The 22,726-nt window shown below is 50.5% G+C and overlaps 1 protein-coding gene across 2 annotated transcripts in view; it reads right to left on the bottom strand.

Moving 5' to 3' along the window:
* KIF26B (kinesin family member 26B) overlaps positions 1 to 22,726 on the bottom strand; it is a 507,916-nt gene that overhangs the window by 86,001 nt on the left and 399,189 nt on the right. The window lies entirely within an intron of this gene.

Genomic DNA, 22,726 nt, shown 5'->3' with positions numbered 1-22,726 from the left:
TATTAATATAAATAGAAAATTAATGGTACCCAGGTAGCCCAATTACTGAGATGAAACGGTCATCTGGCCTGCCGAGTGCTGGAGGCTGGTGAAGTTCCCTGGAAGCTCACAGATCAATAAAGCACGGACATAAAAGTTAGCCCCGCAATTTACTCCTTGCCTCTCGCGCATCGGGACTCTGAGAGACAAAAACCCACAGTTATGGGTGGCATCAGCAGAGCCCTATGAAATGGCCTGTTTTTAATGGTCAGCATTTGAAAGGTGTTCCCAGGGACAAGAGTGATACGATTTGTTGGAAACATGTTTTTGGGGATCCTGTTGAGCGAGTGCAGAGAAGAAACTGTCATTTCGGGGAATGAAAGGGCATCTCTGTGGGAAACAGGAGGCAGTGCCCTTTGAACCCGCCTCCTCAGTAGCTGAACATGGGCGTTTTTGGTGCTCAGCCCAGCCCACCGCCGAGCAGGATGCTCGTGGGAATGTGCTGCTTGCCCCGGAGTTTGAGAAGCCACATATAGCTCCAGAGGCTCAGGTCCAGGGGCAGCGGCCAGCATTTGCTCCCGTTCCATCTCTTTGTGACTGTCTTGCTGGTCGAGTCCAAGTGCATGGAACACCTGCTTTATAAGGCAGGTACAGAGCGTGGGACTCGGGGTTGCAAGGACACTCAATACACAGAGCAGCAGGGCAGACAGACCCAGAGACAGGACATTTTTGTAATGTAATATAATGTGGCAAATTCTTTTTCTGTCTTTTTAGGGCCACACCCGAGGCATGTGTTCCCAGGCTAGGGGTCAAACTGGAGCTGTAGCCGCTGGCCTATGCCACAGCCACAGCAGCACAGGATCCTTGTCACATCCTTGACCTCTGCTACAGCTCACGGCAATGCCAGATCCTTAACCCACTGAGCCAGGCCAGGGACCGAACCTGCATCCTCATGGATACTAGTCAGGTTCTTAATCCTCTGAGCCACAACAGGAACTCCTAATGTGGCAAATTATGATGCTATGTATAGAGTTATTTTTCAGCTCCTCTTTGTGTCCCACCCTCTTCATCTAATCAATGTTCAGGCTTATGAAATCTCCGTTGTGCCATTTTGGAGAGAGGGATTGTACATTTTTACGTAAAAGCTGTCAAGCATGCAGAAATGCTCAGAGAATACTCTACGCTATGCGTTTGGAGTGAGGGTATCCTCCTGCCCATCCCGGCCTTGGCTGCTGAGGGATGGGAACTCATCTGCAGAGGGCAAAGCTGCCTTGGGAGGAAACCCCAGGGCACTGGGCTCAGCGGATGCCCTGCGCTGTGTCCAAGCTGGGCTCGCTCGCCTCACTTAAGAAAAGTTCTCCGTTGGGAGTTCTCGTGTCACAGCGGAAATGAATCCGACTCGTATCCATGTGGACTTGGGTTCGATCCCTGGCCTTGCTCAGCAGGTTAAGGATCTGGTGGTGCCATGAGCTGTGGTGTAGGTCGAAGATGTGGCTTGGATCCTGAGTTGCTATGGCTGTGGTGTAGGCTGGCAGCTGTAGCTCCAAATTTGACCCCTAGCCTGGAAACATCCATATGCCCTGGGTGCGGCCCTAAACCCGCTGAGCGAAGCCAGGGATGGAACCTGCATCCTCATGGATACTAGTCGGGTTTGTTACCGCTGAGCTGCAATGGGAACTCCCCTAGCATTTTCCAACCGCAGTGTTAATAAGATTGTTTTGTTCGGTTTTGGTTTTTTTTGGCTGTGGCCATGGTGTGTGGAGGTTCCCAGGCCAGGGATTGAACCCATGCCACAGCAGCAACTCAAGCCACTGCAGTGACAATGCCAGATCTTTAACCTGCTGCGCCACCAGAGAACCACAGTGATGAGGTTTCAGAACTCCTGCACTCACAGACAAGAGGCCGTGGGGAGATCACTGCTGATGGATCGGGGAATTAGGGGCGGGGCCTCACGAGGCTCCTGTCAGGGAAACCCCGTCAGGTCTCACACCCAGTCACTGCTAAGTGACAGTGACCATCCCATCTGTCTGCATTGCGTCTGGCAGGTTCTTGTTCCCTGTGGCGAGTTCCCATCTTCTTTCAGTCCTGTTTGTGTCTATAGAAGGACCCTGCTCACATAGCAGGTGTGCCAAGGGCACATATTCAAATGACAACTTTTGGTAGGTGCCTGGGGCCTCCAGGCTTTGCGTCAGCACACCTAGCCCAGCTTCTCAACACTGCAAGCCAAGGATGTCCCAGGCAGAAGTGATGGAGTCACAGGGCCCACTGCTTTTCTATTTCACAATTTCGCATGCGATTTCTGGGGAACTAGAGGGGCTGAATGCAAAGCGTGGGCTAAGCCAGGCCAGGGCCGAGCAGGAGAAGTGGGAGCGAAGGGGCTGAATCAGTGAGTCATGCATCCAGAAGAAAGGCTCTGGAATCTTTTTTTTTTTTTTTTTTGGTCTTTTTGCTATTTCTTTGGGCCGCTCCCGCGGCATATGGAGGTTCCCAGGCTAGGGGTCGAATCGGAGCTGTAGCCACTGGCCTATGCCAGAGCCACAGCAACGCGGGATCTGAGCCACGTCTGCAACCTACACCACAGCTCACGGCAACGCCGGATCGGTAACCCACTGAGCAAGGGCAGGGACCGAACCTGCAACCTCATGGTTCCTCGTCGGATTCGTTAACCACTGCGCCACAACGGGAACTCCCTGGAATCTTAATGTAGTTCTAAGCCCGCAGACTGGCTACAGATCCGAGCCCCTGGTCGGACCACAGAGAGATGGGGCTCTTTAAAAACCCATCGAATTCTGGGCCGAGGGAAACGCCACACTCCATTCTTTGGAATTCATTTAAATAAATGGATTTTTTTTTCCCCTTAAGGGAAGGAAACTGGGTTTTTCTGCTTCCTCTCTTTGCATCATTATTCCTTGAGTCTGGCACTACATGTCCTGATAATCTACTGTAATTAAAGTGCTTAGGTGGGAGTTCCCATTGTGGCTCAGTGGTAATGAACCTGAATAGTATCCATGAGGATGTGGGTTTGATCCCTGGCCTCACTCCGTGGGTTAAGGATCCAGCGTTGCCTTGAGCTGTGGTGTAGGCTGCAGAATGGCCTCAGATCTGGCGTGGCTGTGGCTGTGGTGTAGGCTGGTAGCTGCAGCTCCAATGCAACCCCTAGCCTGGGAACTTCCACATGCTGCAGGTGCAGCTCCTGCGGGTGCAGCTCTAAAAAGACAAGAAAAAAAAAAATGTTTAGAAGATGGTGCTCATGATCTAGAAAGTCCCCCAGACTCCTGGCCGGGACTTGGTGTCCTTGTTGCACACACTGGTAGGCTCTTGGCAACATCTCCCTTGAGCCTCCCTCTTGGTGCTGCCCTGAGTAGCATCAAGGGGACGCCCGCACAGCCTTCATCCCAGCTCTCAGGGTCAAGGGGACCGTCCTTGTCTCCGTCCCAGCGGCAGAACCAGGAGAATGGGATCAGGAAAGCTCCAGAGGGGGGGGAAGGCAGGCCGGACTCCCCAAGATTCGCCTCCCGAAGTGCTCCTGGGTTGAGACCCCACTTTGCTCGGCTTATCTAAATACTCAGCGAGCTACTGCTCCGGCCGGCACTGGCTTCCTGTCCTGCTCATTCATCAGCTCAGCGCCTCCTACAGGATGGCCTGGTGGGACTGAGGGGACCACGGGTTTGTGAGACTCTCAGAGCCTCGCTCCTGAACAGGCAGATGCTCCATCCACGGGAAGGCAGTGCTGATGGCCACACAGCCTTGCGGGGAGCCCCGCGGGGCAGCCCCCCCAGCGCTCACCACTCCATCCACACGGTGACCTGGCCCCTCTGCCTGTCCCTGGGCTCTTCACCGCCTCTCTCCCCACCCAGAGGCTGTCCCACTGCAGGTTCTCTGCAGACTATAAGGTGCAGGGGGCTGGGGGCAAATTAGAGCATCAGAGGGTCCGTCACCAATCAGAGACGACAGATGATGGTGAGGTGGTGGGACGCAGGAATCCAACTCAGGCGTGGCCTTCATTCAAGCTCCTTTGTGGAGCCTCCCAACGAAGGCCCTGGGGAGACACACGTGAAACAGTGGCTGGTCCCCGGCCCGCATCTTGGCCACCGCTAATGCCAGTAAGGGTGAATAGTACTTTTTTTTTCCCCTTCAAGATTAGACGCTGCAGAGTAAATTACGAACCACTAACTTTCAACCAGTTTGCATTCCATGTGTTGACTGTTTACACGGATGTCTAAGTTCACAGAGGTTTTTTGGTTTATTTTTTGCTTTTGCTTTTCTGGGCCACAGCTGCGGCATAGGGAAGTTCCCAGGCTAGGGGTCGAATCGGAGCTCTAGCCACCAGCCTACACCACAGACACAGCCACGCCAGATTCGAGCCATGTCTGCGACCCACACCACAGCTCACGGCAGCGCCAGATCCTTAACCCACGACGTGAGGCCAGGGATGGAACCCACGTCTTCATGGATCCTAATTGGGTTCACTACCACTGAGCCACGATAGGAACTCCGTAACTTCACAGTTTTAAGAATCAGCTCAGTAGCAGTCGGTCCAGGTGAGGTCAGACCAACCCAACCACAGGCACCACACAGCATCATTTCTGCCTCGACCCCGGGGGGGGCTACCCCTTCCACGTCTATTCTGAAGTTTCTAAGACTCACCTGGAAATGGTCCTACAAGGACGTCAGAGGCGCATACGGTGGGGCAACAGAGCGGGTGAAACTGTCAGCAGGGATTCTAGAACCAGAGTCGTCGTCTCCCGAGACAGAAGAGCCGAACTGCAGAGCCAGGGAGCACGGACAGCTCCAGTCCAAGACCCTGTGTCCCCCCCCCGCCCCAACCCCCATGATGAATGTAAGCCGCAGACATAGCCACCATCCTGTCCCTCATTGGCAACCTTCTCTGCCTCAGACAAGAGACAGGAAGGCGACACAGAGTTGACATCCCACCCTGCCTTGGGACAGCTGACAGTGCCTCGGCGCCCCCAGGGCAGAGCAGGAAGCCCTCCCTGGTATCTCCATGCTTGGGTGGGATTCGACTCTTGAGGTAAAAACATGAAAGATCACAAAAGGGCCCCTTGTACCTACAGTACATCTCTCGTCTTATAGGTTCTGAGTGTGCCCGGCACAGACTGCAGTGACCCAGGGACCCCAAGATGGGTTCTTTTCTTTTCTTTTTAGGGCTGCACCCATGGCATATGAGGTTCCCAGGCTAGGGGTCGGATCGGAGCTACATCTGCCGGCCTACACTACAGCTATGGCCACAGCAACACCAGATCCGAGCCGCGTCTGTGACCTACACCACAGCTCAAGGCAACGCCTGATCCTGAACCCACGGAGCGAGGCCTGGGATCCAACCTGCATCCTCATGGTTCCCAGTCGGATTCGTTACCCACTGAACTACGACGAGAACTCCCCAGAGATGAGTTCTCATCCAAACATCACCACCCCTGAGCGGCTGTTCCTCTAAAGAGGGGGCCTCGGTTAATTCACCCTCAAGGGGGCCCTGGTGTGCCACCTTCCTTGAAGGACAGGTGTGGAGAGACTAAGAAATAGACTGCGAAGCTGCACACAAATGTAAAATATTCCCCATGAGAAGGAAGGAAGGAAAGATGGAAGGAAGGGAGGGAGGGAAGAAGGAAAAAAAACAAAGAAAAGGGATGGCGGGAGGGACAGAGAGAGAGAAAGAGAGAAAGAAAAGGCTTCGCATCACATATTATGAAATAGACTTCTACGTCACATGGATGACATCAGAAGCCTTTCTCCTAAGCAAAAATTACTTCATGAACGTACACGTACACGGTGACAAGCGAGACAAAGAATAAAATACGCTCCTTCTTCCTCCCCCCAAATTACATTAAAGCACAGGTACCAGGTCAGGTGCTCACACCTGCATGAAGACTACACGCTCTGCTCACGGCACGGCCTCTGTGAAGGTGAGTAATCCAGGTCAGACTTGATCTGAGCATCTAAATCTAAATGAGGGATTTCCCTGATTTTCTTTCTTTCTTGCCTGTCTTGATCCGATGTGATCCACACGTGCTCCTGTGGTCTACTTATGGGACATTAGCCACTTCAGGAACATTCTCCCTCCCTTCTAAGTAAGGTGATGGGAGGGAGTTCCCGTGTGGCTCAGTGAGAATGCACTGGACTAGGATCCATGAGGACGCGGGTTCAGTCCCTGGCCTCCCTCAGTGGGTTAAGGATCCAGCGTTGCCGTGAGCTGTGGTGTAGGTCGCAGACGTGGCTCGGATCCGGCGTGGCTGTGGCTGTGGTGTAGGCTGGCAGCTGCAGCTCCGATTGAACCCCTCGCCTGGGAACTTCCATATGCTGCGGGTGCGGGTCTAAAAAGAAAAATAATAAAAAGGTGATTGGAGAGATAGGACTCTTGAATAGCATGTCCTTCTCAGCGTCCTCACTTTTCTCACCTACCAAGACATTCAGTAACCTTCCCTATTCTTCCATGGTCAGGACTTTCTGACAAATCTACCGTAAAAGATTCCGACGAGGTGCCAGTTTCCAAAACACACTGCAAGGCACTCAGGGTGTGATTTTCCAGCCATTCTTTAAAAAGGGTTTTCCTCCTCATAATACACTATAAGAGTCTCTTGCCAATCCAGCACGGGCATACTGAAACCCACGCATACGACTTTCCTCCCCCCTTTTGATTAACCAACTGTGCTTGCTGAACCTGCTGAGAGAGAGAGGAAAAGACGCTTTGTCAAGAAGCAAGTTACTATTGGGTTGCATAACAGGAGAAAGTTTAAGCACGTTTCTGGTAAAAGTTCTAGAAATAATCTGAAATGACTTTTTCTAAAGGAAGATCTTGAGGATTTCACATGCCTGAAAGCATCCGAAAGTTTTTCAGGGGACCCTAGAATCATATGCCAAATAGTGATATTCTCGGAGATCTCAGATAACTCCAACCCTAGGTAGTACGGCCAGAACCAAGCAGGTGGTACTCCCCACATTCGCAGAGAGAGCTTTTAAAATTATCTTACAGGGAGTTCCTGTCATGGCCCAGTGGTAAGGAACCCGACTAGTATCCGTGAGGATGCGGGTTCGATCCCTGGCCTCGCTGAGTGGGCTAAAGATCCGGCATTGCCATGAGCTGTGGTGTAGGTCGCAGACGGATCCCATGCTGCTGTGGCTGTGGTGTAGGCTGACAGCTACAGCTCCGATTTAACCCCTAGCCTGGGAACCTCCATATGCCACAGGTGCGGCCCTAAAAAGACAATATATATTCACCTTACAGAGTCATTACTCCATCAAAGCCTAGTTCCGGTTATAGAATCACAGAGTCACATGGAAGGGACTCCAGAGATTCTAGGCATAGTTTTTTCGTTTTGTTTTGTTTTGTTTTCAAGGGATCAAGGACTTCAAAGGGCTTCCTTACCCCCATTTTATTTATTTATTTAATTATTTTGCTTTTTAGGGCCAAACCCATGGCATATGGAAGTTCCCGGGCTAGGGGTCAAATCAGAGCTGCAGCTGCTGGCCTACACCACAGCCACAGCAACGCCAGATCTGAGCCCCGGGTATTAAGACTAGGACGACTTTGGCTTGCTAACCTGACACTTGAGTCAGTGCCTTCTGTTCCTCTCTGATGGGTTCTCTTGGCCACCAGGAATTTCAATATCCCCAAGGGAATCTTTGTGGCCAGGACGTTGAACTCCGGAGCAGTCTTCGCTAACGTTTAGGGTAAACTGAACTTTCATCAAAGCCTGATGTACTCAGTGGATTGGGACCCCGAACTCTGCATTCTTGTGTCCGCCTCACACTATGAGAAGAGAGACGAGGGAGGAAGAGGAAGGAAGCCATCACGCCAGTCAACTTGGTCCCCTGGACCACCTGGTAGGTCTTAGAGATGTGCCTTCTTATTCAAGGTAAAAGATGAAGAAAGTTCAGTAGCAGTAGCACTAGCCACGATGACTCCAATGCTTTTGCCGTCCATTCCTCCAAAAGACCTCCCCAGCCAGGAGAGCATCTGTTCAATTTCACGAAATACACGGGACCTGCACGCACACTGCACCAAGCCCAGGCCAGGGCTGAGGAAGGGGGGGAGGGACAAAGGCAGGACTGGATCTACGAGAAAAGGGAGAAGGCAGCATTTCCACTTCAGATCATTTTCGAGGTTTTGGCTTCGAATTAAAGCAACTTTAGGAGTTCCCGTCATGGCTCAGCTGTAACAAACCTGACTAGGATCCAGGAGGAAGCAGGTTTGATCCCTGCCCTCACTCAGTGGGTTATGGATCCGGCGTTGCCGTGAGCTGTGGTGTAGGTCACAGACACAGCTCGGATGCCCCGTGGCTGTGGCTGTGGCTGTAGCTGGCAGCTGCCACTCCGATTTAACCCCTAGCCTGGGAACCTCCAGGTGTGGCAGAATCGGAGTTTAGGGAGGAAAGAATCAAATAAATGTGAGATTTGCCTAATTGTAGTCTTCTCCACTGTGCTTATGGTAAGAATTGAAAAAACAAAAAAACCCCATGAATTAAGGTATGTACCCATCTTCCAACAATGCTAATCTCCTTGCCTGGAAAGCTGGGGCTGGGGAGAGGGGCTGGGGCTGGGGGTGGGTGTTCTCCCTGTGGCTGGGGGGCTTCAGCAACCTTTAAGGAAAGGCACTTGATCAATAGGGTATACTCCTGCATCTGAGGGTTTAAAAGCCTTTCTAGCATGCTGCGTCTGAAGGAAATGTCAGAAGCATTTATCACGCGCTGGGCTGGATGGTCTGCAGCCGCACAACGCCAGATGAGGAAAGCTAACTTCGCTGCGTGCCCCAGTTATCCTCGCCAGGCCCTTCTGTGTCGTGTGGAATCAGCTTTGCTCAAAGATCAGAAGGCACCGGGGGCTCGATCACGGCTGTTACTGAGAGGGGGTGTCCCCCCCATGGAACGCTGTTGCTGGGCTCCAGCTCACGTGGGGCTGGTTTATCTTGCCATCCTAGTGAACCCACACACTCCCCTCATTGCATTTCCAGACAGCCTGAGCTGCTGCCCTGTCACGAGGCCATGATGCAGAGCTCAGCTTGTTTGGACTCAGAAAACTCAGGCTCCAAAAAATGAGTCGAAGGGACACAGATCAGACAAGCAGTGGCCAGTGGCTCTCCCAGAGTCCTGGCCACATCCCAAACTAGTCTAGTGGGTAGACATCCAGGTCAGGAATCTGGAGCCCTCCATCCATTCATTCCTTCAGCATCCATGGAGCCGAGTACCGTGCCAGGCTCTGGGGTTCTAGAGAACCTAAAAGCCACTTATTGAGTTCCTGTGGTGGCCCAGTGGGTTTTGAACCCGATTAGTATCCATGAGGATGCAGGTTTGATCCTCAGCCTTGTTTAGTGGGTTAAGGATCCAGCGTTGCCGTGAGCTGGGGTGTAGGTCGAAGACGTGGCTTAGATCTGGCGTTGCTGTGGCTGTGGTGTAGGCCGTCAACTGCAGCTCTGATTCGACCCCTAGCCTGGGAACCTCCACATGCCGCAGGTGTGGCCCTAAAAAAGCAAAGCAAAGCAAAACAAAACAAAACCCAGAAACCCACTTCTTGCATCAGGTGAGACAGAAAAGGGTAACAGACAAACCAAGGAGCTCTGAACCGGGGTACCATGAGAACCCAGACTGAAGGGACATTTCCACCAGGGGACAAGGACCAGGAAGGGTTTCCTGAAGATGATCTGTGAGACTTGGAAGAGGAGCAGGGTCATCAAGACACCTCCAGCCGGGGCGTGGGCACGCGAGCGGGTTTGCAGGCAAAGGCTGCTGGGTGCATGGGAACCCTCGAGTAGCCTCAGGGCCTTGAGTCACATATCTCAGCTTCTCTGTGCCTCGGTCTCCTCATCTGTAAAGTGGAGACGGTAATAGTGCCTATGCCTCATGGAAGCTGTTATGAGGATGATACGAGGTGATGCATGTGAAACTCTCCACAAAGAGCCTGGCTCAGGGTAAGGGCTCAGTGCGTATTGTTTATTATTATTATCATTAAAGTATACTTGATCTTTTTTTTTTTCTATTTTAGGGCCGCACCCGTGGCATATGGAGGTTCCCAGGCTAGGGGTCGAATCCGAGCTATAGCTGCCGGCCTACACCACAGCCACAGCCATGCCAGATCCAAGCTGCATCTGTGACCTACACCACAGCTCATGGCAATGCCAGATCCTTAATCCACTGAGTGAGGCCAGGGATCGAACATGCATCCTCATGGATGCTAATGGGGTTCCTTGCCACTGAGGCACGATGGCCACTGCTGGGAGTACTGATTTATGCTTTCACGGCAGTGTTGGCCTGGGTGGGCAGGATGGAAAAGAGGTAAGAGATTCGGCTGGAAAAATAGGTGGATTTCAGATGAGACTTCTTTTCCAAACTAAAAAGTCTGTACTTGATCAGACCACAGGGAGCCACTGAAGGACCGGGGAGGAAAGTAACTGGGATGTTCCCGTCGCTCTGCAAGACAGCGGTTCCAGGGTGCCGATTTCTCCATCCCTAAGCCAGGGCTAACAACACCGCCAACTTTCTTCCAATTTGGACTCTTACCAAGCTAAGGAAGAGAACGCACACTTGAATGGCACAGCATTTTCAGAGGCGCTGACCACTCACTCATTCACTGAGTCTACTGCTGGCTTGTGCAGAGGACAATTGTGTAGTTAGGCTGCTTGCGTGTGTGAACTTGGTGTTAGAAGCAGCCACGTGACCTGACAAGGAGACTAATGAACCAGTCAACCAACAAATAAATATTCATTCAAATGCCAGCGAGCCAGGCACGCTCTTTACCTAGGAAAGCAAAGTTGCCAAAACATTTGCATTCAAGAAAAGCACCCGGACAGATGGGCTTCAGAACTCTCAAGGAGAGAACGCTCGTTGTACAGTAGTTGAACATAAATCCAAGACGTAGACTGCTCTGTGGCAACCGCGGAACAGACCATGTAGTAGTTAGGAAGCTGCCTGATGGAGAAACATCTTTTTTCTCCCTCGTGGAGGAAAATCTGCAGCTTTGGCACCTGCAGCCACCGGATCCCAGATTAGCTCATCCATCGGATGCTGCTTTGTCCTGCACCTTATTCATGCTCCCAGTTAGTGACTGGGTTTCTATTACATAAGAGACACGGCACAAATTCTTTCCTTCCTTCCTTCCTTCCTTCCTTCCTTCCTTCCTTCCTTCCTTCCTTCCTTCCTTCCTTCCTTCCTTCCTTCCTTTCTTGCCACCCCCGAGGCATATGGAAGTACCCAGGCTAGGGGCTGAATCAGAACTACGGCTGCCCGCCTACACCACAGCCACAGCCACAGCCACACCCGATCCGAGCTGCATCTGCGACTGACACCAGAGCTTGAGGCAATGCTGGATCCTTAATGCACTGAGTGAGGCCAGGGATTGAACCCACATCCTCATGGATACTAGTCAGGTTCGTTACCACTAAGCCACGACCGGAACGCCTATATTCCTTTTCTTAAAAATTGCAGTATAGCTGATTTGCAACATGGTGTTAGTTTCAGATGTACAGCAAAGCGATTCAGGTATACATGTGTATATATTGCTTTTTTTCCCAGATTCTTTTCCCTTATAGTTATTAAAAAATATTGTGTATAGTTCTCTGTGCTATACAACAGGGCTTTGTTGGCTATCTATTTTATATATAGTACTGTGTATATATTAATCCCAAACTCCTAATTTATCCATCACTCCCTTTCCCCCTTTTGGTAGCCAGAAGTGGTTTTCCATGTCTGTGGGTCTGTTTCTGTTTTGCATATAAGTTTGTTTGTATCATTTTATTTTGAGAGTCCACATAGAAGTGATATCATATGACACGTCTTTGTCTGGCTTCGTATGATAATCTCTAGGTTCATCTATGTTGCCGCAAATGCGTAGAAAATCCTAAAGATGCTAACGGATTCTTTACTTTGTAAACGTTTAGGAGGCAAACTGGCTGCTTTATGGGCTCCCTAGTCACATTTTTGTTTAAGTAACCACATTCCCAGGAACTGGTTTCATAGAAGCAGCCAAGGCCAAGCTCACGTTTTCTTCTCCAGAACAGCAAACTACTCAAACTGAAACTCCTTGTTGAAAACACAGATTGCGGACCCCCCCCCCCCCGCGCCCCTGCCCCACTGCAGAGTTTGGGATTCAGGAGGTCTGGGTGGGCCTGAGATTCTGCATTTCTAGCAAGTTCCAGTTGCTGCTGCTGGTCTGGGCCTCACACTTGGAGACCCGCTTTTCAGGAGGTATGCTGGTTTCATCCTCACGGAATCTTTCACTCACACTCCACTGTCAATTGGAAACACAACTGATGTGAAGGTTAAATCCTAGGAAAATGATAGATTTATTAACTTTAAAGTTTCTGGTAGCTAAAGAAAGAATGTTTCGGAGTTCCCTGGGGGCTCAGCAGGTTAAGGATGTGGGATTGTCACGGCGGTTGCCTGGGTTGCTGCTGTGGTGTAGATTCGATCCCTGGCCCAGGAAATTCCATATGCTGTGGGTGTAGCTGAAAAAGAAAGAGGGAAGGAAGGAAGGGAGGGAGGGAGGGAGGAAGGAAGGGAGGAAAGAAAGAATTTTTTGTGCTGTCAAAATAAAAGTGGCTTCTGACTCTATTCCATAGTTCTACTTGAGGAAAACTCTTGAGTTGTAATGTGAAATAAGTGCTGTGGGGAGTTCCCGCTGTGGTGTATTGGAAACGAATCCGACTAGAAACCATGAGGTTGCAGGTTCGATCCCTGGCCTCGCTCATTGGGTTAAGGATCTGGTGTTGCTGTGAGCTGTGGTGTAGGCTGCAGATGCGGCTCGGATCCTGCATTGCTGTGAGCTGTGGTGTAGGCCGGCAGCAACAGCTCCAGTTCAACCCCTAGCCTAGGAACCTCCATATGCCGCAGGTGCGGCCCTAAAAAGACAAAAAAAGACAAACAAACATAAGGGCTAATCTTAGAAAGGATCAACAGGTGAAAGAACTTGGAAAAGTAACTCATATCTTGTGTTTATACTTACTTGTTCTGTAATTGTTCTTCCTCTGGAGCTTTTATTACTGTCACGGAAGCATAAACCTCCCACAACAAAATCCAAACCAACTCACCCTAGAAGTTCTTTTATTTCTGTCTTCCCTCGAATAAACAATTATTCAGGATCTTATTAATGTTATCCTTATTAGGAAATCAACATCAGAGGAAGTGAGCGGTGGTTCCAAGGACCTTTTTCCTCGTGGAGAACACAGTCCTGGCTCTGCAGTGCGTGTATGAGTCTACAGACAGGAGTGGGAGCGTATTTGAAGATAGCATTTAACACTTTTGTTGAACAATTTCTGGAATCAACAGGCGTGGCTGGTTGGGTAGAATGGTCAATATTTATTTCACGTGGAAAACAGTTGTTGAAATCAGAAGACTGGGATAATTTCACCAGGAAAGGAGGCTCTGCTTCTGGGTCAAGTTCATCCAGAACAATGGCTGAATGTGATGGAAGTGTTTCAGAATAAACCGGGCACTGGAACCATGTAACCCTCACCTCGTGGCACAGGGCAAATGCAAATGTGGCTTCTTTGGGTAAGGGAAAACTGACATCCTTCCAGCCAGTTTGTCCAGCTTTGACACACTAAACACGAGGAGGGTGATGTAACCCAGATCCAACGTGGATCCCACCGAGGTACCAGAAGATCTTATTCTGACACTCTCCACCTGTAACACAGTCCAGATGGCATAGGGCCCTTGGGTGACATTAGCGAAAGCTCCAGTGAACTCTACTCAGAAGGAACTGATTTAATAAACTCTCATCATGCATGATAAAAACCATGCATCTGTAAGAGTGGAGCAGATGAGACCATGGCAAATTTCCCCCCGAAGGTTGAGTTTAGGGGAGAGGTGTCTGGGTGGGGACATGATGGTGGCAGCTGAGAGAGACACTTGCAGCCAGGGCCTGAGGCTCAGATCTGGCAGTTCCATGCGGCAGTTAGGCTCCAGGCAAAAAGACCAAATCAAACCAACCAAACAATGCTCCTCATTTTCAAATTGCTAAGACAATGAGTGCCTTGAACGAGAGCTTATATTTTTATTTATCTTCACATCCCCAATACAGTGGCCTTTCACCCAGCTGGAGCTCAGTTCTACAGACCAGTATGTTTTTGGTGTTGTTTTTAAGGCCTCACCTGAGGCATATGGAAGTTTCCAGGCTAGGGGTCCAATCAGAGCTACAGCTGCTGGCCTATGCCACAGCCACGCCAGATCTAAGCTGCGTCTGCGACCTACACCACAGCTCACGGAAACGCTGGATACTTAACCCACTGAGCAAGGCCAGGGATCGAACCCACAACCTCATGGTTCCTAGTTGGGTGCACTACCACTGAGCCATGACGGGAACTCCAGAGACCAGTGTGGTTTTAACCTGAGAGTTAGACAGGAGAGACGGAAGTTTCTGGAAATCGGATCTTTCCTGAGCAGCTTCTGGAAGCAGGTTCCAAGGGACATGAATGAAGGTAGGAAGGAGGAGGAAGACTGTTCTATAAATAATAATGACAGATTAGATTAGGGGTTGGAACTGTTTTTAAAGGAAGCTGCTCATGTTCTAAACTCTTGTATTTCCAGGAGGTGCGTAGGAGGTGGTAGCCATGCTGACGGGTGAGGTAGGTGGTGTGTCTGAATTTACAAAATATGTGGAATTAAGTGTGTTTTGATTGCTGGCTTCTCTCTCTGGGGGACCATGGGGGGATGTCAGGCTTCTTTTAGAGGTGGCGGTGGTGGGAAAAGCTGTTGAGCCTCATGCTCAGTGTCCGCACTTGCATATATTTTCCTTTTTTTTTTTTGGTCATTTTGCCTTTTCTAGGGCTGCTCCCGTGGCATATGGAGGTTCCCAGGTTAGGGGTCTCATCGGAACTGTAGCCACCGACCTACGCCAGAGCCACAGCAACTCGGGATCCGAGCCACATCTGCAACCTACACCACAGCTCACGGCAACACCGGATCCTCAACCCACTGAGCAAGGCCAGGGATCGAACCTGCACCCTCATGGTTCCTAGTCGGATTCGTTAACCACTGCGCCATGACGGGAACTCCAATATAGTTTCCATTTAACAAGCATCTCTTGAGGACTTACCCCTGCCTTCCTCTTTGCCACCCCCCCCCCCCTTTGCCAACCTATAAGGTAGGACTTTGGATTGTCCTAGACGAAATATGTTCAAAAGAGCAAAATGGCTTCCCTGAGGTCTCCAGAAAGTAAGTCACACAAACAGGATTCAACCCCAGCTCTGGCTGGGGGTTGTGTACATGTGTCTCTCGACCACAATTGCCTAGCTGGGAAGACCAGGTGAGAGGACTCATACAAACCCTGTAGATCAAGCCCAACCTAGAGCATGTAAATTGTACACCAAACAGACTTCACACTGAGTGTATTTATGGTTGCTCTGGCGGGTTTTATGGACCTCCCTAAAGTCATTTTTCTCCTTGTGCTGCTGTGGTTCGGCATGCCGCAACATATTTCAGCACTTAAAAAAAAAGCACAAGCTATGATTAAGTATATTAAGGGACTTTTAAAACTTAGATTAATGGCCTGATAAGTTGTAAAACAGCTCAAAATTGTGTAAATTTGTATTCAGGGATTTTTCTAAAATTGTAAGTTATTGGCTTGATAGATTGTAATAAGTCCTTTGAAACTGTTCTGCTCTATGACTCAAATCTTTGCTGCATAATTTATTGACGGGTTGAGGAATACAACGCCCCCCTTCGGCGGGAGTGTGGTAAATTCTCAGCTGTGCGGTCCTCCGCTAAGATGATCTGCTGATCACTCTGCAGACACATCGGGCAGGGCTAGGGATGGTACCACGGCCATGCACAGTTGAACGCCCTTCTTCCTTCCGATAGATCTGACTTCCAGAGGCCATAAAGGACTTTGCTCAAGTCTCAGTGGTTGCCTGGATATAACAGGTACATCCAGTGCTAGTACAATGGCTAAGTTATTCCACATGGCTCCCTTGGCAAGTAACTGCCACGTCACGCTTCCTGTAGGTACAGGAGAAATACCCACGACCCAAAGATTAAAGTGTGATGTAGGCAAGATCAATGGTTAGACGTGGTGAACCAGGTACATCAGAGTCCATGCCTCATGCCTCCCCATTAGTAGCTTTCCTGGGAGCAAGGCATTAATCAGCCAGTGGTTGTGGACTCATAGGAACTGAGAAATCCCTAGGACTGAAACCCTAGTCAGCCATCTGAATTTAGGTCAAGGAAAGGATATGGAGGGCTTGCAGAAGAAAACTGACTCCAGGAGTTCCCGTCGTGGCGCAGTGGTTAACGAATCCGACTGGGAACCATGAGGTTGCGGGTTCGGTTCCTGGCCTTGCTCAGTGGGTTAACGATCCGGCGTTGCCGTGAGCTGTGGTGTAGGTTGCAGACGCGGCTCGGATCCCGAGTTGCTGTGGCTTTGGCGTAGGCCGGTGGCTACAGCTCCGATTCGACCCCTAGCCTGGGAACCTCCATATGCCGTGGGAGCGGCCCAAGAAATAACAAAAAGAAAAAAAAAAAAAAAGAAAACTGACTCCAGTCTTCAACACACACACACACTCTCTCTCTCTCTCTCTCTCCTATGTACCTATCTATCTTTATCATTATAATGCTCAATCATGTTATTTGCAATAAAACTCAATGACTTCTGACCAAAGGTGAAGTCTCATCAACAGCTCTGGATTTGAACTTGGGGAAAAACTAGTGGTAGAGAGGCTCATGAACACCCTTCCAGTTAGCGTCATCAACTCTTTCTTTCTCTGCTTTTTTGGGCTGCCCCTGAGGCATATGGATGTTCCCAAGTTAGGGGTCAAATTGGAGCTACAACCGTCAGCCTACATCACAGCCACAGCAACGCGGGGTTCAATCCTTGTCTGCGACCTACACCACAGCTCACAGCAATGCCAGATCCTTAACCTACTGAGTGAGGCCAGGGACTGAACCCACATCCTCATGGATACTAGCTGGGCTCATAACCCACTGAGCCACAATGGGAACTCCAGCATCAGCTCTTATATGTCTCTTGGGTATTGACAACGTATTTGAAGAAATAATTTGCTAAATGGGGCTAAAGAGGGTCAGAAGAGTTGACATCCAAAGGGCGTGCAGTGTGGAAGCCACATTTTAGCATGCTGGCTGGTGAGTGGACCAAAGCTGTGGCTATGCGGTTGTGTCCCACGGACCCAGAATGTGGCTGCTGAGAAAGATGGTCTACACTGAGGAAAAGGAGTACAGTGAGCTCTGAGGCAAACCCCCATCCTAGGTCTGTGTCTAATGGCAGAACAAACTTCATGCTGTTAGCAGCAAAGGAGAGGATCTGAAACAGCCTCTCGTTTTTCCAGCCATGATTACAGCATCAGCAGAAGGAGGGGTGAGGGCAACAAATAGGCTGGAAAATGACTAGGGAGGCAGGGGTGGGAGGGGCAGCCCACAACCAGCCAAGGACACGCAGGAGTGGCAGGAGCAAAAGCCTTTTGGTCTCAGGGAGTGAGGAAGGCTATTTTCAACGAATTATTCTGACCCATGCTGGGCCAATTTTCCTTCGTGCCCTCCAGAGGTACACTCTACTTCTTCTTCTCCATCCTGTGCTGTGCCAGGGGGGTGGGCCCATCGGACCCCATCAACAGACGCTCAGGGTCCAGAGGGAGGAAGGTAAGTCAGGAGGCCTCTCCACCCGTCCTCTCCTCTGGCTCAGAAAGCTGCTCCCTCCCTTCGTTTCTTCGGAGCCAGGGGGATAGGCACTCTGCTGTTAGTGGCCCTGGGTGGGCCATGGCACTAGGCTTTCTAGCTTTCTTCACCTTACCCTACTTTTGAAAACAATCCCTCTCTTCCACTGTTCTCAAAATAACCAATTTGAGGAGTTCCCAGATGGTTCAGAGGGTTAAGGGTCCAGCATTGTCACTGCTGTGGCATGGGTTCAATTCCTGGCCCAGGAACATCCACATGCCCCCCCTTCTGCACCCCCCCCCCCAAATTTGAGGAGTTCACCTTGTGGCTCAGTGGGTGAAGAACCCAACATAGGGTCCATGAGGATATGGGATCGATCCCTGACCTTGCTCAGTGGGTTAAGGATCTGGCGTTGCCGTGAGCTGTGGTGTAGGTCACGGATGCAGCTCAGCATCCACGTTGCTGTGGTGTACACCGGCAGCTGCAGCTCTGATTCAACCCCTAGGCTGGGAACTTCCATCTGGGCCACAGGTACGGCCCTAAAAAGCAAAACCAACAAACAAACAAAACAAAACAATTTGAGTGTGACACTGTTTTCCTATCAGGATCCTGTGGATACACCTGCTTGCTCAGGGAATGTCTTGTTCTCATGCACTTCCCTCGGTTCGCAGGTGGTGGCTGCTCTTTGGAGAAGGGGATGCCAGGGGAGACTCCAGTTCTGACATCCGTTGGCAAAGAGAAGACTATAAATGGAGGAGTTAGGAAGAGGCCACTAAAGATGAAGTGCTGGGTGCGCACATTGGGGTTTTGCTGTAATTGACATTCTTGCCTAAGCGACTGAGTTCTCCCCCGACTGGTGCAGCGGCTGTGCTTGGGGCATCACTGTAACGACAGCTGGTATAGCTCCTGTCCCCCTCTCCCAGCTGGACAAGCATGGCGGCAAGAGGGAGCTCCCTGCTCCTCAACCGCACAGCCTGCTCCCTGGCCAGGAAAGACGCAACTCTTCCTCAAAGAGGAAAACTTTCAGAAACCCGGATCAGCATTAGTGAGAGCCGAGGATCCTTTTTCCTTGATTTGCCGCTATTTTCCCCCTAGGAAACTTCACAGTAGAGATATACATGCATTGTCCTTTGTGCAGTTTCCAGAATGTTCTTTCCTCCCTTGGAAAATGGAGCGTTGGGGTCCACATGCCAATGGCAATGAAACAGAGCTCCCGGAATCAGTCTAGTTTGTTTTTCTCCTTGGATTCTGACCAGGTGGCTGAGAAGGGAAAAACTCCGAAACACAGAGAATACCCTACTGTTCATGCGATGACTCAAAAAAAAGAACTGGGAAACGTTCGGAAAGGACTTTTCTCCAAAGCAATGATTTATGAAAATAAAACCACCTTTGCTGGGAGCATAACCCGAATCTGTTTCCTCTCAGTTCGTTAAGGCTGCTTTTACAGCCTATTGAACTGCCCCCAAAGTAATTCCAGGCAGAAGTTCTACTTCTATTTTGGCATTTCTAGCATCATTTAAACAGAAGACTCAGAGGGTTGAATGAAATGTTTTCTTTGCGGGTAGGCATGGCCACCCAATGAAGCCCAGTGTTTAGAGCAAAGTCATCTTGGACCAGCCCCAAGGAAGCCTGGGAGCCTCGGACAGGGCTCCATACGGGAAAGTTAGACTGTGAGACTCCAGAGCCCCGACAGGGATTTTTTTTTTTTTTTACATTTATACAGTGGAAACCCAGCTTCGTACCAGGCCCCGGAATCACACCCAGCAGGCAAACATCTGCTCTCTCACCTGTGCAATCCCTGGTCACGACCTCTGTCCACCTCCGTCAAAAAGCGGCTCCCCTGGAGCACGCATTAGCTGCCACACTCCTCACATTTAGTGTCCTACATGTCGCCGAAGCCTGTGGCCAGGACAGGGAAGGGACGCAGATTTAAAGGAAAAGAACGGAGCCCTGATGTGTGTTCTGGCTCAGGGAGAAATGCCAAAGACACTGTGTTGAGTCAGAACTTGCACAAGAGGATGGAGATGAGGGCCAGGCTGCATCCCCCTGGCTGAGGACGGAGCCTCTGCCATGCGGCTGGGCCCAGGGCCTGGGTGTGTGGATGAAACACTCCTCCGCCTCTTGGACTTTCTCCCCTAAATCTGTTCTCTCTGGACACACGTCTTAGGATTTTCCAAGACATCCTAGAGGAGGCGAGTCAGTGAGTCACTGGCTCAGGTCCTATGAGCAGATGAAAGATGGGACAGAGGGCGGACAATTGCTCAGGGGTCCGCAAAGCTCTGCCTTGCTCTTGGTTCCTTCCCCCTCCACCCCCCGCCCCCTTCTCTCCCTCGAGAGCAGTGGAAGCTCTCTTGACTATTACTTTCAGCTCTGCGCAGGCTCAGGACTTAATTCTGCTGCCCAGCCTGGAGAGGGTGGATCTGGGAGTCAGGATGCTTGGGTCCTACTCTTGACTCTATAGCAACTGAGCTGCGTGTCTATCTTGAGACCAGTGGTTCTCAACCAGGGGATATTTGGCAATGTCGGGGACATTTCTGTCGGCCACAGTTGAGGGGTGCAATTGGCATCTAAAGGGTAGATGCCAGGGGTGCTGCTAAACACCTTCCAGAGCATCGGATAGCTGCCCACAATGCAGCCACGCAGAATCAGCTGGCTCCCCATGTCATAGTGCTGCTTTGAAGAAACCTTATTCTCACTTTTTTTTCTTTTTAGGGCCGCACCTGAGGCATATGGAAGTTTCCAGGCTAGAGGTCGAATTGGAGCTGCAGTTGCCAGCCTACACCACATCACAGCAATGGGGGATCAGACCCACATCTGCGACCTACACCGCAGCTCATGGCAATGCCGATCCTTACCCCACTGAGCGAGGCCAGGGATCGAACCCGCATCCTCAGGGATACTAGTCAGATTCTTAACCGGCTGAGCCGCAATGGGAACTCCAAGAAAACTTACTTTCCATGTCTGTTTTCTCATCTATCAAGTGAGAAGTTTGGATTGGATCATGTTAAAAAAAAAAATCCTTTTCAAAGACAGAATTCTGAAGGTGTAGATGAAGCATTTGTGGAAGATCATAGGTTTTCTATGAAACCTAGATGTGAATCATGTCATAAATAATGCTGCGAAGGCCAAAATGAATCCCCTGAAATACAGAAGTAGAAACCCGGTGGCTTGCATCAATAATAGTAAGGGAACACAGCCTGCAGCTAAAGGAGTCCTTGATGCTATAAAATTGCCAGAAACTGCACTGTGTCAACAACCTCGCCAACAAGGCATTCATTTAGAGGGCAGGAAAAAAAAAATCTCAGGTTCCAAACCCCAGGCTTCCACTTAGGAGAGTCTGGTGGGAAGTGATACATACAAACTCCTCTTTGTCTAAACAACGTGCCAAACAGAAAAAGGCCAGAGGTGATTCGTGTGGAAATGGACTTTTTAGAGGAGCTGCAATAAAGTAGCCTCTCTCCTAAGCTCTCAAGAAATGTTAGCTATATAATCCATGCAGCAAGGGAGAAAAGGCCTGCAAAGGCGGGGGGGCGGCGGTGGGGGGGGACCTATTTGATGCCCAGACACTCGGGGTGCAGGTGCAAAAGTGGCCAGGAGGCTTTCTGGCCAGGACACAGTGGCACTCGGCTCATGCCGGTAGCTCAGGGCACTTCTCCCATCCTGCTGTCACACAGACAAGGGTGGACATCACAGGTCTTTCTGCAGGACCTCAGAGCTGGCGTTTCTCCCCGCAAAAGTCACTAAATCCCCATAAAGACAGCTGGTGGCAAATGTGATTCCTGGGAGGAGGAGGAGGGAGCGGAGGAGCAGGAAAAAGTCTTATGATGGAGAAAAACTCCAGCAGTGACAAGAGTGACACTCCACGTACAGCGTATAGATGGACGCCTGGAAACGCCAGGCCTGTTTTCAAGGAACGGCTGCCTTGCCCGGAAACACTGGCCTCCTCAGTGATGACCTGGGCTTGCGAGCTTCTGAGCCTGAATTTTTATTTTATTTGTTTTTGTTTTTTCAGGCCACATTTGTGGCAAAGGGACGTTCCCAGGCTACGGGTCAAATCGCTATATCTGCTGGTTTACGCCACAGTCACAGCAACGCGGGATCCGAACTGCGTCTGTGTCTCACACCACAGCTCACGGCAACGCCGGATCCTTGACCCACTGAGCCGAGGCCAGGGATCGAACCCACAACCTCATGGATGCTCGTCGGGTTTGTTAACCGCTGAGCCATGACGGGAACTCTCCCCCGCCCTGCTTTTTTTGAAATCTTATACTTCTGTCTTTAATGTTCAGACTGGGACACATTCTGGCCAGTCGGACTCTTCAAACGTCCAAGTCTGAAAAGGCTGTGTCTTGGAAGCTGACAGTAACCCTGACCTTCCCAGCTGTGTGTAGGTGGCGGGCAGGGCAGGGACCCCATCCCCTCAGCTCCAGGTCACAGAAGGGCCCAGGCCACTGACTCTCCCCAACACCCCCTCATTTCCATAATTTGACAAGAGCCATTCGGGAAAAATGTCACAGAGAAAGAAAACAGATAGTAAAGGCAGCCTCTGTCCAGGCCTGGTTTCCTCCCAGGGACATTGATGAAATTATTGTATTGACGGCGCTGATAATGTTATGGATTTTAAATCTTCATCTCCCCAAGCTCCTCACCCATCTGAGCAAGGCCCTGTGGTGTGAACAAAATCACTCTCTTGCTGGGAGGGTGAGAGCAGGTGGAGGGGGGGGTGTCGACGCCGACTCCAGGGACCCCACACATTTGGGGCTGCAGCACAGAGAGTTCAGAAGCGTGTCCGCAAGCAAGATCTGACTCGCACGTAGTCATGAAGAAGCAGGTGCCTTACTTCTATTTTCTACTTTGAAAAAGACACAAGAAAGACAACCTTCCCAAAGGTTACTCTTCTGTGGCAAGGAGGGTGGTGATGCTGCATGGACTAGGAAAGGCATGTTTGGGAAAAAGCAACCCTCTCCCTCCCTCAACTTCCAACACCCACACCCACGCTGCTGGTATAGACTGTACGCTCCCCCACCCACCCCAGCCTTTGGCACCATTGAAACAAAGGCAAGAGAAGTGGATGGTCCTGCCACCAAACAAAAGAGGCCAAAGGTGGGGTGGCAAGGCAGCCTGACCCCCAGCATCTC

The sequence above is a fragment of the Phacochoerus africanus genome, chromosome 12 (assembly GCF_016906955.1).
Source record: "Phacochoerus africanus isolate WHEZ1 chromosome 12, ROS_Pafr_v1, whole genome shotgun sequence".
Lineage (NCBI taxonomy): Eukaryota > Metazoa > Chordata > Mammalia > Artiodactyla > Suidae > Phacochoerus > Phacochoerus africanus.
This window is presented reverse-complemented; position numbering and strand designations above follow the sequence as displayed.